This window comes from Lontra canadensis, unplaced genomic scaffold (genome assembly GCF_010015895.1).
Source record: "Lontra canadensis isolate GAN:19392208 unplaced genomic scaffold, GSC_riverotter_1.0 scaffold56, whole genome shotgun sequence".
In the NCBI taxonomy this organism is placed as follows: domain Eukaryota; kingdom Metazoa; phylum Chordata; class Mammalia; order Carnivora; family Mustelidae; genus Lontra; species Lontra canadensis.
The window spans coordinates 1723155-1743456 of NW_022631050.1; the positions used below are offsets into that span (position 1 = coordinate 1723155).

Below are 20302 nucleotides of genomic sequence, written 5' to 3' on the forward strand. Positions count from 1 at the left end.
ACGTTAAATATGGAAGTAATCTAGAGAAAAATGACAAATTACATATGGGGGGAATCTATTTGAATGACCATAGGTGGAGCCTAAGGAGAGCAGAAAAGCATCTCTAAAATCATAGTGAAAAAAACTTATTAACCCAGAATTCTGTAACCAGCTAACATATCCCTTAGGAACAAAAACAAAATAAAAATACCCTCAAAGGAAGAGACGCTAAGAGAATCTGTCACCAGCAGACCTGCTCTAAAAGAAATGCTAAAGGAAGTTATAAAGGAAGGATAAAGGGAAATAATACCAGAAGGAAATATGAATTTTTAGGAATGAAAGAAAAGGAATAGAAATGTGTGAGTAAATATAAAAGACTGTTCTTCCACTTAAATTCTCTAAAATACATAGAACGGTTGAAAGCAAATATTAAAAAATTATCTGAAGGGGTTTCCATATATATAAACATAATATATATACCAATTATGACATAAAAGTCAATGAGTGGGGAGAGAGGACCTATATGACTGCAAAGTGTCTTTCTACAATTTACCTGAAGTGATATATTACTAACACTCAGTAGACTGTGAAAGTTTGTGTAGGTATATTATAAGCCATAGAGCAAATACAAAAGAGAGAAAAATGACCAAAAAGACAATATATAAATTAAAATGTAAAATTAAAAATATTCAAATAATTCAAAAGAATGCAGAAAAGTAGAAACAGAAAAAAACATAAAGGAACCAACAGAAAACAATAAAATGGCAGGCCAAATCCAACCATATCTATAATTACATTAAATGTAAATCACCTAAACATAGCAACTGAAAAAAGATATAGTCAGATTGAAACAATTTTAAAAAGAAAAAAAATAGCCCCAACTATGTGTTGTCTACAAATATAACAACATAGATGAATAAAAAGAGAGACCCAACATATATCATGGGAACACTAATGAAAAGAAAGCTGGAGTGACTGTATTAATATCAGACAAAATAGATTTCAGAACAAGGCTATTACGAGGGACAAAGAGACATAGTACATACAGTTAAAAAGAGTCAATTCATCAAAAAAACATAATTCTAATTGTGTGTCCTAACAATTCATCAAAAAAACATAATTCTAATTGTGTGTCCTAACAGCAGAGCTTCAAAATATGCAATATACAGCAAAAATACATAGAAGTGAAAGGAGAAATAGACAAATCCACAATTGTGCCAGGAGACATCAATGCTCCTCTCCCTGGTAGTCAGGATAGAACTGGTAGAGTCAGGATACAGAAGATCTAACAGCATTATAAACCAACCTGATATAATTGATGTTTATAGAACATTCCACCCAATGACACACATAAAATGATCTTTTATAAGTGCAAATGGCACACTCAGTAAGATATTTGAGGGCAAAACAAACTTATCAAATTGAAAAGAACTTAAATTTTGTTTTCTGACCATAATTGAATCAAAAAGTGCTATACAGTAGATCACTTTGTTATCCCTTGGTGTATTTTCACTGTTGAACTTGGCAATTTTATACATTCAGGGTACATTGATGCATGCCAAACTGATTCTTCTTTTCAAGTGACTTCAAAGCTCAGCAATGACTTAAGTGCTGTTAGAGAATATTTTGGTCCACATTGCACATTTGAATATTAGTTATCTTTATTTTCAATGGAAATAAATCCAAAAGGTAAGTAGCTGTTACCATATTTTCAATGTGTTAGGATAGAATAATTGTTTCATCTTGGACATTTCACCTCCTAACTTTGAAAAACTTAGAATACAATTCTTAAATTCTGAAGAATTCCATTTTTCACTTGATTGACAGTCTGAGAACTACTATTTCAACTTTTCCTTTAAAACATTCTTTCTACAGCCACAGGACACTTGAGCAATGAGTTTTGTCATACAGATGTCTAATATACTGTATACACTGAAAAACAATGCAAATGCTTTTAAAAGCAAGATAAAACACATGATAGATCAGTGGTCATCAAATAAATCAAATGCATCAACTGAGAATTGGGCAATAAATGCTACTCCTGCAAAGTGAATAGTCACGCATTCAAGTACCAGGTATGGCATTTTCTGCTATGATACATGATTTCTTAAGTGCCGATCATCACATAAAAATTATACATTGCAATTTACATTTTCTTATTTAAACAAATTTTAGAAGGAAAAATATACCTAGCAAAGATTACCTATTAATATTTCACAAAACTCTGTGTCTGGAAACATAGTTTTGGAAATGCTGCCTTAAGGTTTACTTTGACTCCTGATTCAACGTTGTTTGCTTCCTCTCCCCGTCCCCTTGCCCCCTCCCTTAAATTCCCTGCTCTGGAGTAAATAACATCATGTCCTGAAACTACCGGGAAAAAACCCTGGTTCAAGAGAAATATTTAGAAACATACACCTCTGGAATGTGAGATGAAAACCAGAGCTTAAGAAAAGAGAAAGAAAACAAGAAATAGTCAAATGAAAGTATGAAAACATAAAGGAATGAATCTCATTTACGATTGCGTACGGACGTGTGATGTTAGAGCAAAAATTGGTTATTGGTCAGGTTTTTGCCCTTGGATGACAAATGAGACTATAACCTCTCTAGGGTGGGTCACTTCCAAGACCTAAAAATTCAAGAAAGAACGAATGTTTGAGGGCTTGTATTGCAGACTTCAATGACTTTCCGAGCCTTTTCAATACAATGAAAGACCACCAGGGGGAGAAACGCGAAGAACACTGGACCTTTATAAGAACCGTGATCTCAAAAGGCAACAGATCCCATTATTCTTAAGGAAAGGGGTGGGGGGAGTGGGAGGGTGGATAGCAAACTGCACCAAAGCTTGAATCTCATCTATAGCTAAGAGAGCTTTTCTGAAGTCTCCGTGGGCACCACGCGAAAAAAGGTCTTCTTCTCAAGTCAGAACTGAATCCTACAAGCTGACTCAAATCTGAATTTTAAAACATTGCAAAAGGTCTCCCCGGAGTGAGTCAGGATTGCAGAGGGGGGTGGCAGTGTATTACTCTTCCGATTTGGGATATAACTTAACTTTACATTGGCAGAATGACACGCACCAACGCTTCCTAAAGTGCCTTCTTTCTAGTACCCATAACCATTTCGGGTTCGCCACTGACAACAGCGGTGAACCAAGGCCCCTTCTCTCGCCCCCACACAAGAGGAAATCACATTTCCTCTGTGGGCGTATAAGTGAAAGAACTTACTCGATCCCAATACTCCTGTATCTCTACCCTAGCCGGCTAGTGCCCGTGGAAACAGATACACAACACATATGCCATCCTAGGATGACACAACATCCTCACTGCTGCAAAACACGGAGCATAAACACACCCGCTCCAGAAAAGAACCCCTCCACCACACGAACTTCGGGCGGAAAAACAAGGCGCAAGCGCACTGCCAAACTGTTACCCGATTTGCCCACTTCCCCCTCCCGGTCTCAGCAATTTCACTTCCCCTCCTTTGCGCATCTGCTTCCGGGGTATTGTAGGCTCAGCCCCTCCTCAGTTCTTACCCTCCTCTACCCGAGGAGGGGGGGGGAGTCGAGGGGGTGGGGAAGAGTTCGTTGTTTGTTTACACGATGTGAGCGGAAAAAGAGACCAATAAAGTTTATTCTGGAAACAAAAGGAAAAAAAACAGGGTGACAGAGAAAGGAGACGGGGGCGGGGGCGTGTGGCGAGGGCTAGAGAGAAGAGGGAGCTAGAAGGAGAAAGCGGCAGTTCCGGTGCCGCCGCTGCGGCCGCTGAGGTCTTGGGCTGCTGCTGCCGCGGCCGCTGGGGCTGGGGCCGCCGGCGAGGCAGGGCTCGGGCCCGGCCGGGCAGCTCCGGAGCGGCGGGGGAGAGGGGCCGGGAGGCGGGGGCCGTGCCGCCCGCTCTCCTCTCCCTCGGCGCCGCCGCCGCCGCCGCCGCCGCCCGCGGGGCTGGGACCCGATGCGGTTAGAGCCGCGGAACCTGGAGGAGACCCGAGCGTGAGTAGAGCGCGGACTGGCCGGGAGCGGGCGCGGCCGGGCTGGGAATGGGGTGGGTGTGGGGGCCTCTCCGGCGCGCCCGTGGTTATTGGGCGGGGGCTACCCACGGGTCGTCTCTCAGGGTCGGCCCGCTGCAGACTTCGGCTATGATCGCCGCTCCCTGTTCCCCGCCTGCCGCTGGCCTCACCCAGATGCAGAGGCGAGAGCTAGCCGTTTACTCTCCTTTCCCCCTGGCCGCCGCCTCGCTCCTGGTTTCCTTCCTCTCTCATTTTTGGGGATGGGGTGGCTGGAATCTGAGGAAGTGCACCCAGGGCCGCCGCCCCGGTGGCAGTAGCTCGGTGCCCCGCACCCTTGCACGCCCACCGGGCCCGCGGGTGGCCGGGCTGCCGCGACCACCGCGGCGTGAGGGATCCTGACGGAGCCGCGGGCTGTTCCATAGGGGCTGTCATGCCCCAGGACTCCTGCCCTGCCAGCCCGACGACCCTGCGTTTGTCTCACGCTGAGTTTAAATCGCCCGGCTGGGGCAGGGAAGGAAGACCGCTCCCCCCACCCCGCAGTTCCCCTCCCACCCTTCCTCTCTAGGGTTTTTGTTTTGTTTTGTTTTGTTTTTCCCCTTTTAACCGAGACAGTCAAACATATTGGATCTTTCATTCATAGACCCTAGACATTGTCTCGTGATTTGTGTCTTTACTAAGTCTATTATGTGATGCCCGTTTCCTAGCTCCTAAGTGGTTCAGAAAGGTAGGGTACGCCCAGCATTGGACTATGTAAACACCAGACGTTCAGCCTGTGTTTTGACCGCGGCTTGAGGGGTTTATTTTAGGATGCTAAAGGAATAGTGGTGATGGTGGCTAGTTCCCAGACTTAGGAATCGAAAGCTATTTCTTAGATGAGGAACTGTTTACATAGTTCTACGAAGGGTAAGGGAGCGCAACAAGAGGGGGGCTTTGAGGAAAACAGCTCGTGTATTCTTTAATGAATTAGAGTTGTGATTTCGTTTTAGAAAAAGCTTCCTCATTCCAGCGCCTTTGTGCACATTCGGCACATGAGTTTGCAATATAATGTTTTGAATCTATTTTGTGAGGCCCTGGAGAACCCCTCGAAAACTTGGGTAGATAAACTGCTGGTAACTCAAGTCGGATGATTTCAGTGGCCCCATTTGAACCACTGCAGGCAGTATTGGTCGCAGGCTCTCCTCCTTAGATAATAGATTCTTGGGGGCATTTGCTTACAAATTTGCTTTTATGATGGATTGTGTGATGTTGAGAAGAGAAAAAACCTTAAGATACCATGTTGCTAATTTAAATTGGATAAATCAATATTTTATGTCTTTATTAAGAGGCCCTTGAAGCAACTGCAGTGTAAGAATTTGTTAGTATGTCTGTGTATTCAAGTTTTAAGATTTTTTAACTGAAGTGTTGAATTCTGGTTGACAGCATAGATCTCTAGATAAACATCACATGTTATGGAAAATTTTAATTATCAGATTAACTGTTCTGCAGTGTCATCAACCAAAATTATCTGAGGAGGGCCCAGTAGGGTGTGTGTGTGTGTGTGTGTGTGTGTGTGTTGGTGCTTGTTTTGTTTTTTTTTTTTTTCTTGTCTCATGTTTTGGGATAAAATTAAATAAAATGACATCTATAACTTTTTTCAAAAGTTTCTTGTGCATTTTTCATCTCTGTAAAATAGAGTCCTTTTCTTCACAAACTAGGTGGTTGAAAGAAATGATAGCACATCGTAATAGTAATAACTCCATGGAGGAAATACCAAGAAAGTAAATGAATATTAACTTAATATTCAATTGACTGTGAGAATAAAGTTTGAAAGGCATTTCTGTCAGTTTTAATTGAAGAATTAAAAATGAACCACATGTAAATGCAGAATGTGTTTTATATAAAGTTTTTAAATTTTAAGTAAATTGGATATAGCATGAAAGATGTCACTGGATACAGTACTGTACTTGAACTGAAAGATTACTGCAGGAATGTGTCATGGGGCTGGATATATGTAAAAGGGAGACTAAAAGAACAGTGACTTTGCCTGGCTCTGTGTATGGAACAGTCCTTCTGGAGGCAGAGCTTCCTTCCTGTCAGGATAAGATCCTCTCCATCCCAAATAAGTATTCCCTTTGAAAAAAAAAAAAAAAAAACAAAAAAAAAAAACTAAACTAAACTAAATTTATAAATAAAATACTTGCATAAGAACATAGATCATAATAACTTTTTCCTAAAACAGTTTACCTTGTGTGTAGCTTTCCTGATTAGAGCCCTTTACTGAACAAAGAGTTGTAACATTTGTTGTTACCATTAAAGGGCATTTGCTCTGTTGATCTGTTTATTTGCAAAGAGCTAACTTAATCCCAGTTGATCTCTTTAGTAACCAGAGTAGCATTAAAAAGATCAGTTCTCTATTTTATTATTTTAATATCTTGAATTCCAAGGTAGCTGTGATTCCTTAAGTGAAATGTGTTCCTTAAGCATCATAAAAGATCTCATCTTTGGTAAAAATATTTATGATCCTTAAAATTGTGCAATTTTAGCAGCATAAATCATGGAATATTTTGGTTTATATTTTATTAGCAGAGTTATCAAGCTGTTTTCTTAAGTGTTGTCTTGAGTTACAGCAGTCCTGTAGGCAGGTAGTATTACTGCCTCTGAGAAATGATATTTTAGTCTAAGGTCATACAGGTGTCAGGTAACAGACTCATTGACAAAACCAGTGTTTTCTGACTCATTTTACTATATCAAGCTACCTCTAACCTGCTTCATTCTGCTTTTTAATAGCCAAACTAAGGCCTAGAGAAGTTAATTACTTAAGATCACTTTTTTCTTTATTTCCAGTAAAAATATATATTTTAAATTCCCTATATTGCTTAAACAGTAGTTTTCAATCCTGGCTACACATTAGAATCATCTAGTTAGCTTTTTAAAAAGTACCAGTACCAGGGGCTCATTCCCAGAGATTCCAATTTAATTGGTCTGAGATAGGGCCCAGACATCTGTGATTTGTTTGTTTGTTTTAAAGTTCCCCAGGTAATAGTAATAGACAAGATTATAAAGCCCTTTCTTTCAAGGACCTGTATGATTTGGTCCTTGCTTGTCTCTAGGTTCTTTTCTCTCCCACACCTTCCTTGGCCTTTCCCTGATCTCTTGTGCAAATGCTCTTCCTGAAGTATTTGCGTACTCCATACCTCTTCCTTAACTAGCTGACTCCTACTTGTTTTTCATAACCACCTCCTTTGAAAAGTCTAGTCTGAGTTAAGTATCCCTGCTTCCTGTTCCCATAGCATTTTGTATTCCCACTGTCATAGCATTGATTCACTGCATTATAATTGCCTATTTATTTCTCTGTATCCTCCACCAGGATATAAATTCCATGGGAAGGATAGGGAATCCTTCTATTTTATATACAGTTGTATTCTTATTGCCAAGCACAGTAGCCAGTACATAATAGGCACTTATTAACTAAATAAATAAATATATTGGCATCTTTATAATATATATATTAATACATCTTTACAACATGTATTAATTTACAAACATCAATTAAGTTTTTATTCCTGCCAAAAACATTTAATATATTTGGTCACTAAGAATGTATATCCCTGAACTTGCCACACATATAATTTTATTTGGAGACAGGCAAGACATTATAAATTATATATAAATTATACCAAGCATGACTCAACCCCAAACACACACACAAGCAATAATAAGGATCATTATTATGCACAGAACTGCACTGGAAATCAGGAGACTTGAATTCAAATCCCTGTTTCACCACAAGCATTAGGTCCTTAGGTAAATCTCAATCTTTTAGGGTCTCTGTTTACTCTTCTGCAATACAGAGAGATTGTACAAACTGCTCTACATGCTACTCAGTGGTCTAGCCTTAAAATCTAATGAGTACTAAAAATAATGGCTTTGGAATCTGAGGCTCCTTGGTTCAGTACCTGGCTGTTAAAGTTACTGGCAGGATTACTTTGGACAGATTTCCTAATCTGCATAATGGTAGTAGTTACTATTCAGTGGAGTTGTTATTGTTGAATTAAATGAAATATAGATCCAAGACAGTTTTTGTCCTGTCTCACATTGTATCAAATGTTCATTTCCTTTCCCCTTAGGAGGTGTTAGATCTCACGAGTGGACTTATCTGAGGTAACAGAAAGACATAGTTCATGTAATCCTCTTTGCCACTTTGCTAACTGCTAGCATTACAGGTGTGACTAGGGACCAAAACCAGTGTGGCTTTTAGTTTCATTTTCTTAGAACCACATTGCACTGTCAAACACTCAGGTGTTAGTCCACCTACTTGGGAAGTAATTGTGCCTAGAACTTTCAACCATGACAAGGTATCAATACATCTGTAATAAATAATATGAAGGAAGAGAGAGTCTAGTGACCTTAAACTATCTCCAAAGCTAAGTGAAATCAGACTTGACAATTCCAAAAGAAAGGGACAAATTAAAACTAAGGGTGATTTATAAAAGAAGACCAGAAATTTGGTGAAATTTCTATTCACCAAAGCTAAAATTCAGGGACCATTATTTAGTAATTTCTAGGAGATATAGAAAATATACCTCTGGTCAGGACCAACTCCAGAAGATAAAATTGCTCTTGATGTCAGATTAGCAATTACAGATATCAACAGACCAAAATTATTGATATTTTCCATATTGATATTGATATTTTACTCTATTTAAATATACAGTTATTTTAGTCTCTATTTAGTAATAAAGAGTAACCTTACATGTGGTGTAATAATACCTATTTGCTGAAGTTTCTTGATACCAATTTTATTTTCATATAAATCAAATTGGTGTGCCTGAGTTTTCCCTTAAGTTTATGTTTAAAGCGAATTTTAAGATGCCTGGGTAGCTCAGTCAGTTAAGCATCTGCCTTCAGCTCAGGTCATGATCCCAGGATTCTGGGATTGAGTCCCACATGGGGCTCCCTGCTCAACAGGGAGTCTGCTTCTCCCTCTCCCTTCTCCCCTCCTCCCTGCACATGCTCACTCTTTCTCTATCTTTCCCTCTTTCTCAAAGAAATAAATAAAATCTTTAAAAAAATAAAGTGAATTTTATTGCCAGTTATTTTGGGAAAAATACCATGCTAAAAATTGGAGAGGAAAAGCTAAAATATTAGGGCATAAAAAAGAAATACAGGGGCACCTGGGTGGCTCAGTGGGTTAAAGCCTCTGCCTTCAGCCCAGGTCATGATCCCAGGGTCCTAGGACTGAGCCCCGAGTCGGGCTCTCTGCTCAGCAGGGAACCTGCTTCCCTTCCTCTCTCTCTGCCTGCCTCTTTGCCTACTTGTGATCTCTGTCTGTCAAATAAATAAATTAATTTAAAAAAAATGAAATACGAAGGAACACATAATGAAGTTAGAGGATTCAACTTGAAGACTTGAGATTTCCATCATTGGAAGGGTTATTAAATCTTAAATGTACCAATAATGTTTTATAGGTATATCTTATTCACATTTAATACTTTATTCTGTGAACTAATTGATCCTAGTTAAGGAATTTTTAGGTGCTTTCTCCCTCTTCCCAAATACATAGTTTGGGGAGTTTAAAATGTGCCAATAAAGGATTTGTAAGTTTATAAGAAATGTGATAGCTTAGAGCTTTTTCAAGTTTAATATTTCTTAAGGTAAAGCTGTTTTTAGTGTGGATTATAGAGCTCTGATATAGAGGGCTAAGGGATTAATTCCAGTCCCAAACTGCTACTTTGTGTTTGTGTATGGGGAAGAAGAAGCAGATTATATCAAATTTTTGCCTCTTTTTCTTCATTGATAGGATAGGAATTATATTATGTTGCTTGCTAAGTTACTCTTATAATTAATGAGATAATTTAAGTGATTCCCAAATTACATAAAATTAAGGAAGAATGTATACATACTAATCATTATTCTAAGTTTATATCTACTACAAGAATAACATATTTCATATTTAGCCCAACAATTACTCATTTCTTCTGTATTATTTTAGTAGCTACCTTGGTAATTTATCAAATTGTTATTTATTAGAAATTAAGTTTTAGTAACTTTGAGCATACAATTGCAATTGTTACAGGGTCTTTGTATCAAAGCCAGCATTACCATTTGAAATAAAGGTGGGATTAAAAAAATAGTAAGAATTCTTACAGATCCTACCTATCTGGTACACTTCAGATTTTAAATATTTGTGTAGTGGAAGCCAAAAAAGTCAATGTTGTGATTTGGGAAAACAAAACAAAACAAATGCTGCAACAGGATAGAATCGTATACTCTGATCATAAATCTCTTGCTAAACTCAATACTAACTCAGGAGTTAGTAAGACTCAGTGGAGAGATGCATCTTACAAAGTACTATAGAAATTTAAAGCAATATTATAAAGATAATTTTAAGCATAAATTTTTGAACAGGAAGAAACCCTGTGCATTCTTGTTACCTTCAGCACCTATCATAGTGCCTAAAAATAAGTGGCCAATACGCATTGATATTTTTGCAGTAGGATCAATAATTGAGAATCAAAATAATTTTATCTTTTACCAATTTGTAACTATGTACTTTAAACTATCTGAAAAGTAAATTTCTCTGTGCCAGTCTAGTTGATGATTTATTTAGTATAGACTTGAAGTATATCAGAAACAGTTTTCAGTAAGTTGTTAACTAGTTGCATATTTCTGTTGCTATTTGGAGATATTTTTAACGAAGATTGATAGGTTAAGGAGAGGCTGCGTGCTATGGTGAAAATAATACAAGATTAGGAATCTAAAATCTGGATTCCATATTGAACTATTAACTAATTGTTTGGTTTTAGATCTTCATCTTTTAACACTTGTTCCTTTTACCTACACAATTTCTAATGTTCTTTACAATTCCAAAATTCTGTGAGATTCCTAGTATTTTAAAGTCTATTTTGGAGGCCACCTGAGTGGCTCAGTCTATTTATTTAGCATCTGCCTTGGGCTCAGGTCATGATTCCCAGAGTCCGGGCATTGAGCCCTGCACTGGGCTCCCTGCTCAGAGGGAAGCCTGCCTCTCTCTCTGTCTCCCTCTGCCTCTCCCCCAGCTTGTGTGCATGCGCTTGCTCTCTCTCTCTCTTTCTTTCTCTCTCTGTCACTCTCACTCTCGCTGTCTCTCAAATAAATAAAAAATAAAATCTTTGGGGCACCTGGGTGGCTCAGTGGGTTAAAGCCTCTGCCTTTGGCTCAGGTCATGATCCCAGGGTCCTGGGATCAAGCCCCACATTGGGCTCTCTGCTCAGCAGGGAGCCTGCTCCCTCCTCTCTCTGCCTGCCTCTCTGCCTACTTGTGATCTCTGTCAAAGAAATAAATAAAATCTTTAAAAATAAAATCTTTAAAAAATAAAATAAAAGTAAAGTTTTTTTGATTTCAGGGAAAAGTAAGCCAATCCCTAAAAAGGGAAGACAGTCTATGTCAGTTTGTTATATTTTCAGAAATTAAAATCTTCTGTCTGCCTGTTTATAAATTTGCACTTATTTGAAGGCCCTTGTGTGAAATTCTGTGGCATAAACAAACTGCCATCAGAAAAGAATGGACTGGAAATGTTTTTTTGTTTTTGTTTTTCTTTCTGAAACCATCAGTGACTTTGGAGAATCAAACTACTTCAGGCGTGGCCATTTTGGTTACTGGCACTGAGAGTAGTTGAATGACTGACAGGCATTGAGAATAGGTCATCCATTTGCACACCAGTTGCCAGGGTTATGAAGGCCAGCAAACCTGTCACAGTACCCTGAATAGCCACTGATCACCATCCTTACTTGTTAAAGACTTCTAGGAAACTATGTTCCAGAATTTCCTTTGGTGACCCATCCCACTAGATCGTTTTCAGAAAATGTGTTCTAATTTTAAGAATATAATTCCAGAAGCAGAGTAAGCCTTTTTTTTTTTTAATATATCATTTTTGTGCAGACAAATACAAGGAAAGATGACAAAAATCATTGTTCTTGATTGGAAAACATTGGTGTTTATGCTACTAATTTGTTGTTTCTGTAACTATTCAAATTACCTGTAGGGTTTGAATATTTTTTAACCAGCAAACTGTTCAAGTTATGAGATATTATTTAGGTTTTTTAATTTTTATTTATTTATTTTTTAAGATTTTATTTATTTATTTGTCAGGGACAGAGGGAGAGAGAGCGAGCGAGCACAGGCAGACAGAGGGGCAGGCAGAGGCAGAGGGAGAAGCAGGCTCCCTGCCGAGCAAGGAGCCCGATGTAGGACTCAATCCCAGGACGCCGGGATCATGACCTGAGCCGAAGGCAGCCCCTTAACCAACTGAGCCACCCAGGCGTCTCTACTATTTAGTTTGGTTGTTTTTTTTTTTATATTTTATTTGTTAGAGCATAAGTGGGATGGGGGCGGAGGGAGAGGAAAAAGCAGACTCTCCACTGAGCAGGGAGCCAGATGTGGGGCTCGATCCCAGGACCCCAAAATCATGACCTGAGCTGAAGGCAGACACTTAACCAACTGAGCCCCCAGGTACCCTTATTTAGAGTTATTATGGCTATGTACTCATTTTTCAACAAGCTAAACACATTTCTGTGGCTTATTTTTCTTTGAGAGATCATACTTTTCCAAGTACTTTTCTGATGGACTCATTGCAGGTCTGGGCCTGAAAGAACTATTGCATTTTGAAACAATTGCCTCTAGCTTAAAAGTGAGTGAAATGTGTCTGAGTGTGTATGTGTGTGAGAGAGAGAGAGAGAGTTTTCTTTAGGAGGTTAGCTTCTTGGCAAGTGCAAAAATAAAAATCTTGAAGTTTTTTGCTAAGTAAGCTACTATTCTGTGAATATAGATGTATAGAGCACACCCTCAAATATAAAGCATCATTAGTGGGAAAAATTGTGGAGAAAAAGGTTGAAATTAGAACTATTAAAGTCCAATCTGAAATCAAACCATATATGAAAAAGGGAAAGGAAAAACTGTTTCGTACTGTCATTTTTTCAATTATAAATTGAAAATTTATTCAATTCAATTATAAATTGAAAATTAATAATAACATCATTTTAAAGTTATTTTCCTTATGAAGATTTCCTTAAAATCTGATGGCTCTTATTATTTGCATTTGAGACTCCAGTGGGCAGCATCTTAATATATTTATGAAAGAGATATCTGTATTCCTTTTCTCTAACTATATAGCAGTTGTAAAAGTTGAACATGACTTTTTGAAAGCAGCTTCTGTACTTGATAATTATAATGGTAGTAACACTCAAAGTAGTTTGGAATATTAGTAATTTTATATTGTGGAGACTGGTTGTTTTCTCTTTACTAAAAATGACGAAACTTCAAGTTACTTAGTGATATTATGGGACTCCAGATTTCTTCAAAATCACTTTGAATAATTTTGACTAATTCTGTGGAATAAAAGGCAGCATTTTTTACAGCCATGTTATGTTCATAGGCACTATTAATGTTGCTAAATGTATATGTATATATGCATTTGTATACATGTATGCATGTATAGGTGTGAGTAGCTAAATGTATCTACTAATGTACAACTACTGAAGCACAGCAACCATATCATGCTATGGTCTTTCTTGTTGAGTATAAATATCAGGCATATAAATTAGTACATTTTTCTTGCAAATAATTTTTTACCCAGTCAAAATGAGGGTAAGTAATTTGACAGTAGGACAGAATATTGGAAGTCAGGACAGTCTTAGAATCTCCACAAAATATGGTCAGTGTACTTGGCTTCTTTAATTTTCTTTTCTTTCTTCGAAATATATTATGTCATAATGGTTGAGAACATGTACTCTGGAGCCAGACTATTGAGATTAATAGTTTTGTAGCTTAAGGCAGGCTATATTACCTGTCTGGGTTAAATATTCTCTGGGTTAATACACATTTCCTTGTTTGTGAAAAAGGGATGATAAGAGTACCTACATCATACTATTATAATGAGGATTAAGTGACTAACACGTTAAAGCATTTAGAACAGTGCCTAGCATGTAGTAAGCACTCAATAAATATTTGTAGCCTCCTTGAAAGTACAAACTATGTCATATTCACCAATTTTGCTTTAACATTATGTAGTAAATTGAATTTTGTCCATTCTGAGGATTTACATATGGATCCAGTCTCTGGAGAATAAACAATAAGGTTGCCTTCTAACAAGCTTCTTTATTACTGCTTGCTTTTTGTTCTGTTACAACTGTTAAAATTTCATTCTAGCTCTAGGAAGCTGAATTCTGTTTCATACCTTCATGACTAAGTGAAGTTAGCATGTGGAGATTTAGCTTGATAGGAATGAGGTTTTGATGGCAGAAGATACCAAGTAAATGGATGTACATTTTTCACATCTAGTCTAATTGTATTATGCATTGATTTTTTTTCCCTCATCAATTCCTGGAATCTCAAAATCCCCAGCAGTGTCTTAAAAGCACTCTGTCATTGAAGCAGTACTTGTTTCAAGCTTCTAGGCATTTCTTTTCCCTGTCTTCCATGTCCTAAAGACCATAGTTGTGTCACATTGTCACATAGTCCCTATGTTACATGGCTTTTATAAAATTTGCATGTCATGTTTTAAAGCTGCTTGTATCTCACCCATTATACTTGTTATGAAGTCTTTATTAAATACAATATTTAATTTTATGTACGATTTTGATACACAGTTTACACTCATTGGAAATTGTGTAAAACTTGCAAATCATTTATGTGAAGATAAGGAAAGCAGCCATGTGTTTTTATTTTTCTATGAGTTCAGTCTCTTAATTCTTTGCCTTTAATTACTAAGTTACCTGCATAGCATCACTGATACAAATCTTTGAGTCATCATCTTGTCGGTACCTTACATAAATGAGACAGACTATTAGTTCATATTTAAGTTTTTGATAAATATGTTTGTTTTCTCACCTCCTACTTTTTAGCAATTTAAACTGCTCTTGATGGTCTCACACCAAAACTTACTCTTCTCAAGCTGATGATCCCATTGCCTATGTCTCTCATACCAGATTGATAGTAACAATAAAATCCATGTACTTTTTAAAAACTTTATATATAATTATTATTACTAATTTATATGGAAATTGCTTTAGAAAGGATCTGTAATTCTGGCACAGTTACTCGAAATTTCATTGTTACTTTTAAAGAATCATTAAGCATACTTCCAAACATTTTTTATACATGTAAAACTCTATAGAATTTCATCTCTTTTAAAGGGTGTGTGCACAATGAAAAAAAAATTAAATAAAACATGACAGTGGACTGCCCTAATACTGACCAAGAGTTTATTGCCATACTATGTGGTTATGATTAACCTACGCATTGAAGTGAAGAATTAACTACTTATTTTAAAATGGTATCATGGAGACTTACAGCTGACAACCCATGTGAGAAAATTTCCTTGATTTTCTAAATGTACACATTAGTGTATACTTGGAGTTACCTCAAACCCAAACTTTAATATCATGAATGTGGGAAAGAGGACTATTACAGATTTTGTTTACAAAGTCCATAATAATGTTATCTCCCTTAGTCCTCACATTAGCACTTCCATACATACATAGTCTCTCCACTATACACAGTAGGAAACTAAAGTTACACATCTAATCAGTACAGTGGAGTCTCATCACACTTAATTTACATGAATTCAACTATATACACTAAGCCAAAAGTAAAATCATACAAAAGTAATCATTTAAATACTGCAGTCACATCCCGCTACTGAGCTTTTGTTTCAAAATAGACATGAGATTAAAGGTGTGAATCTCTGTCACCTCAGATGACCTCAGCGTGTAGGTATGAACATCTCAGTGTTGAGTGTAATTCAGTAGTCATATGTAATGTTCATACAACATGACTTATAATGCCAAACCTGAAGCGCTTAACCAAAGAAACAGGAATTTATTCCAATGCTGGAAGAGAAACTGCTGTTTTAGACTTGCTGAGCAATTGTGTTGGTTTCTAAGATGGCCTGCAGCTATTGCCACAACAAACCACCACCTCTACACGTGCATCCTCTCTGGTACATACATGCACATGCATAAACCCACGCCATTTTAAATACATATATTTTATATATTGCACATATAATTTTGTGTGTTCTTATTGGCTGTAAATGTATTCTGTCTTTATGCAGAATGTTTCTGTACAAGGCGGTATGCAAAAAATGTGTACATTATAATTTATGGGTGATTTAAGAGATTTTTCAAGGAAAATGTTGACTCTGTACATCCACAGACTGTATTGTTCGCCACTATATACCCAGAGTCTAGCACATTGCTAAGCACAAAGTTTATTGCATTACTGGGGGAAAAAAATCTTTAATACTTAGGTACTTCTTTTTAAAATATAAATATACATGCAGTGATCTTATTTTCTCAGCTCAAATTTTGAAGCTTTTGAAAAATCTGTTTCATATCCCAGATGAATTAGTCTTAAATCATTTTAGAACAGTACAGAAATAGAATACTAGAAATTACAGCTATCTCATCACATCTGATCCTGATGCGACCACTGGACTCGGTGTTACTTACGTTTCTTTCTCTTGTCTCTTCCTTTTCATATGTATGTGGTTGGATTTGCTAAAAGAAACTCAGCCATACTACACAGAATTATTTTATAAAAACTCCGAGTATGTTTCTGCTAACTCTTCCACCTAGAGAAATGGAAATACTAAAAGGACATACAAATAAGGGGACAGATCTGCATGTTACTCTAACCTCCTTATGTAGTATTCATTCCCTTTGTACAAACACCCACTTTTTGAATCTCCTGTCTGATATGTGCAGGAAGGTAGAACTTCCCCCAGAGTCTTGGAAAGAGAAAAGTATACCCTGTGCTGCCATGTGCCAGTCTTTCTAGCTGGCTAGAAAATAAGACTGCTGGGCCAAGAAGACATGATCTTTCTCACACTGAGGGAGAAGAAAGGGTTTGCACGGTGAAATGGGACATTTGCTTATAATTCTAGATCAGAAACAGAATACTAACCTGCCTGCCAATCCTGTTACCCTAAACAATCCACTTAGGTTTTATGAGCCTGAAAAGATGTCACTAGATGGCTAGTGACTAAAAGAGATATTTCCAAGGTGCTGTGTTCCAGAAATGAGCTTGTGCAAACTTTAAAAATGTAGAACTCCCCTTGGAAGGGGAGGTGAACCATGAGAGACTATGGACTCTGAAAAACAATCTGAGGGTTTTGAAGGGTGGGAGGTTGGGGGATCCAGGTGGTGGGTATTAGAGAGGGCACGGATTGCATGGAGCACTGGGTGTGGTGCAAAATGAATACTGTTACACTGAAAAAATAAAAAAATTAAAAAAAAATGTAGAACTCAAATAGCAGCTATGAATAAGATAGAAATAAAAATAATTCAACAGGGGGTGCCTGGATAGCTTAGTTGTTAAGCGTCTACCTTCTGCCATTTCATGATTCCAGGGTCCTGGATCAAGCCCCAGAGGTCCCTGCTTGGCGAGGAGGCTCCTTCTCTGTCTCCCACTCTCCCTATTTGTGTTCCCTCTCTCACTGTGTGTCTTTCTGTCAAATAAATAAGTAAAATCTTTAAAAAAATAATAATAAAAATAATAATTCAACAATACATTAAGTCTACTTTATGATTATCAAGTATCTAAGAATGCAAAGATGGCTGAATATGAAATTTTATAATGCATAGGTCAATGAATCTGATCAGGAACATGAACATATCAGCAAACATGGAAAAGAAATTAATAATTTCCTTTTGTCTCTTTAAAAGCCAGGAATGAAGAGAAATTTCCTTAACAAAGCATATCAAACTAAAAGCTAAAATAATAATTGATGGTGAAACACTAAAGAAGCAATGACTATTAAAAATTCAGAAACCCATTAACACTGCATTATTATATAACATTCTTCAGGAAGTTCTGACCAGTATAGTAAGATATGAATTAGAACAAAGAGGAGTAAATACTGAAAAACTGCACAATCCCATTTTTGGTGTGGTATGATTACATTCCAGGAAAACCAAGAGTCAACTGAGAAGTTATTAAAACTAATAAGAATGTAGAATAACTAGATTTAAGACAAATACTTTAAATTCAGTAGTTCACCTTTATAATAGCAGTACTTATTTAGAAAGTATGGTAGAGGGGTTGCCTGGGTGGCTCAATTGGTTAAGCATCTGTCTCCAGCTCAGGTAGGTCATGATCCCAGGGTCCTGGGATCCAGCCTGCATCAGGATCCCTGCTCAGAGGGGAGTCTGCTTCTTCCTCTGCCCCTACCCCTACCTACCCCTGCTAGTGTGCTCGCTCGCTCTCTCTCTCTGTCTCTCTCTCTGTCTCAAATAAATAAAATCTTCAAAAAAATGGAAAATGTGGTAGGAAAAAATCACTTATAACAATGATGACAGAAAATATAAAATTATACTAATAAGAAATGTATAAACCCATGTAAAGAAATCTGAAAACTGGAATGTCTGGGTGGCTCAGTTAAGCGTCTGCCTTTCAGCTCAGATCATGATCCCAGAGTCCTGGGATCGAGTCTTGTATCAGGCTCCTTGCTGCGCAGTGAGCCTGATTCTCCCTCTGCCTGCCACTCCCCCTGCTTGTGTTTGTGCGCTCTCGCTCTCTCGCTCTCTTTCTGACAAATAAATAAATAAAATCTTTTAAAAAAAGAAAAAAAGAAATGTGAAAACTACTGAGATACACACAGGGGTCGGGGGGCCAGGGCAGTGCAGGGAGAAGAATATCATGAGAATATCATGTTCCTGAATGGGAAGTCCCAACTATTACAGATATCCATTTTTCTCAACTTAACTTACACCTTTAGAATTCTGATTTTTTAAAAATGTGTTTGAGAAATTAACAAGATGATTCTTAGTTTTGTCCAAAAAACTAAAGAGGTAAAAAGTGAGATAACTTCAGTGAAAAACCAAGAACAGTGACAAAGAACTAACCACTATAGCCCTATCAGATACCAGAATATACTATAAAACTATAGTAAACAAAGGAGTTGGATACTAACATAGCATTGGTGGTAAAATTGGCAAAGGGAACCGAAATCCCAAAAATAAATACTCTAAATATAACAAAGCAATCCTCGGAATTCAGTAGAAAAAGGAAGACATTTAGTACATTTTTTGAGAGTGTTAAATAGTGTTCAAAATAAACTTGAATCTTTATTTCATCTTATATACCAAAATAAACTCCAGGTAAATTGAAGAGTTAAATGAAATAGAGTAAATATTGTTTTACTAGTCTCTCATTTAAGAAAGATATTTATGTGGATGGGGAAATACCTTCCAAACTTTAAAGAACTGGAAGGACTTATGAAGGGAAAGTTCATTAAATTTGACTCAGAACATTGACATTTATTCTGTCCTTTTCTCCCATCTCCCTTCCCCCATACTTATTAACAAATTAAAGATGTGCAGAGCAGGATTTGAAATTTAAAAATATGTAGCAGAGGTTTGTTTCTAGTTTATTTATTTATTGGATAAAACCATTTAATTGGGGGGGGCTTCAGGGAAGGAAAGCTTGAAGAGCTGGGAGACCAATGAGATCCCACAAGTTCGGCCAGCTGAGATATCCGCAACTTCACCATTGCAGAAAACCAAACATTTACTGTTAAATTTTAAGGTCTTTCTACAAATGCTTTCAAAAGCACCAAGTTCAGGTTCATATACTAAAGTGGAAAAAAAAAAAACAAATGGGAAAATGTTTCTCCCTGACACATAAAGAAGTGGAACTTTAAGAAGCAGTGATACATTTTTACTTTTTAAGTTAGCAAGAAATTTTTTTCTAGTGGTTTTGTTGCTGATGAATGTACCATGAAATGTGCTTGTTCATATATTTCTGTTGGCAGTCTAAACTGATTAAACCCTTTGGAAAGCAAGTCAGCAATTTTTGTGCCTTTAAAATTAACATACCTTATGATCCCATAATTTTATTTGCAGCATTATATATAACAATGAAAATTTTAAAACAGTTTAAGTATTCCATAATTCAACTGCTCTATCTCCCATAGAAATAGGTGGTCATAGAACACTATTGTTTTTGAAGAATTTACAATAATTTGAGGAAATGTTTTTGAAGTGAAAATGCAAGATAAAAATCATTATACTATGTAAAAACAATAGTATAAACTGAGAAATAAACTAAAATATTCATAGAAAAAAAAGCCATAAGAGAGAATCTGAAAAAAAAAAGGGTAATAATAGTTGTCTTATACGTGTTTTTCACTCTTTTGTTTTCTTTGTTCATCCATGCACTTGTATTTTAAGTAGGCACAGAGCATCGTCGCGGCTCTTAATAGACACTTCAGTCAGTACTGAAGTGAATGAATTTCTATAATAAGCATGAGTTACTTTTGCATTAAAAGAGATATGAATACAATCCACATCTAAGTTAAGAAAAGGAG

The 20302-nt window shown here is 37.1% G+C and overlaps 1 protein-coding gene across 1 annotated transcript in view; it reads left to right on the plus strand.

The window, feature by feature from the left end:
* The first annotated feature begins 3515 nt into the window (after positions 1-3515).
* PIK3CA (phosphatidylinositol-4,5-bisphosphate 3-kinase catalytic subunit alpha) overlaps positions 3516-20302 on the plus strand; it is an 82023-nt gene continuing 65236 nt past the window's right edge. The window contains exon 1 of the mRNA XM_032875389.1: positions 3516-3961. The gene's annotated coding sequence lies outside the window, so the exon portion shown is untranslated. The remainder of the gene's footprint in view (positions 3962-20302) is intronic.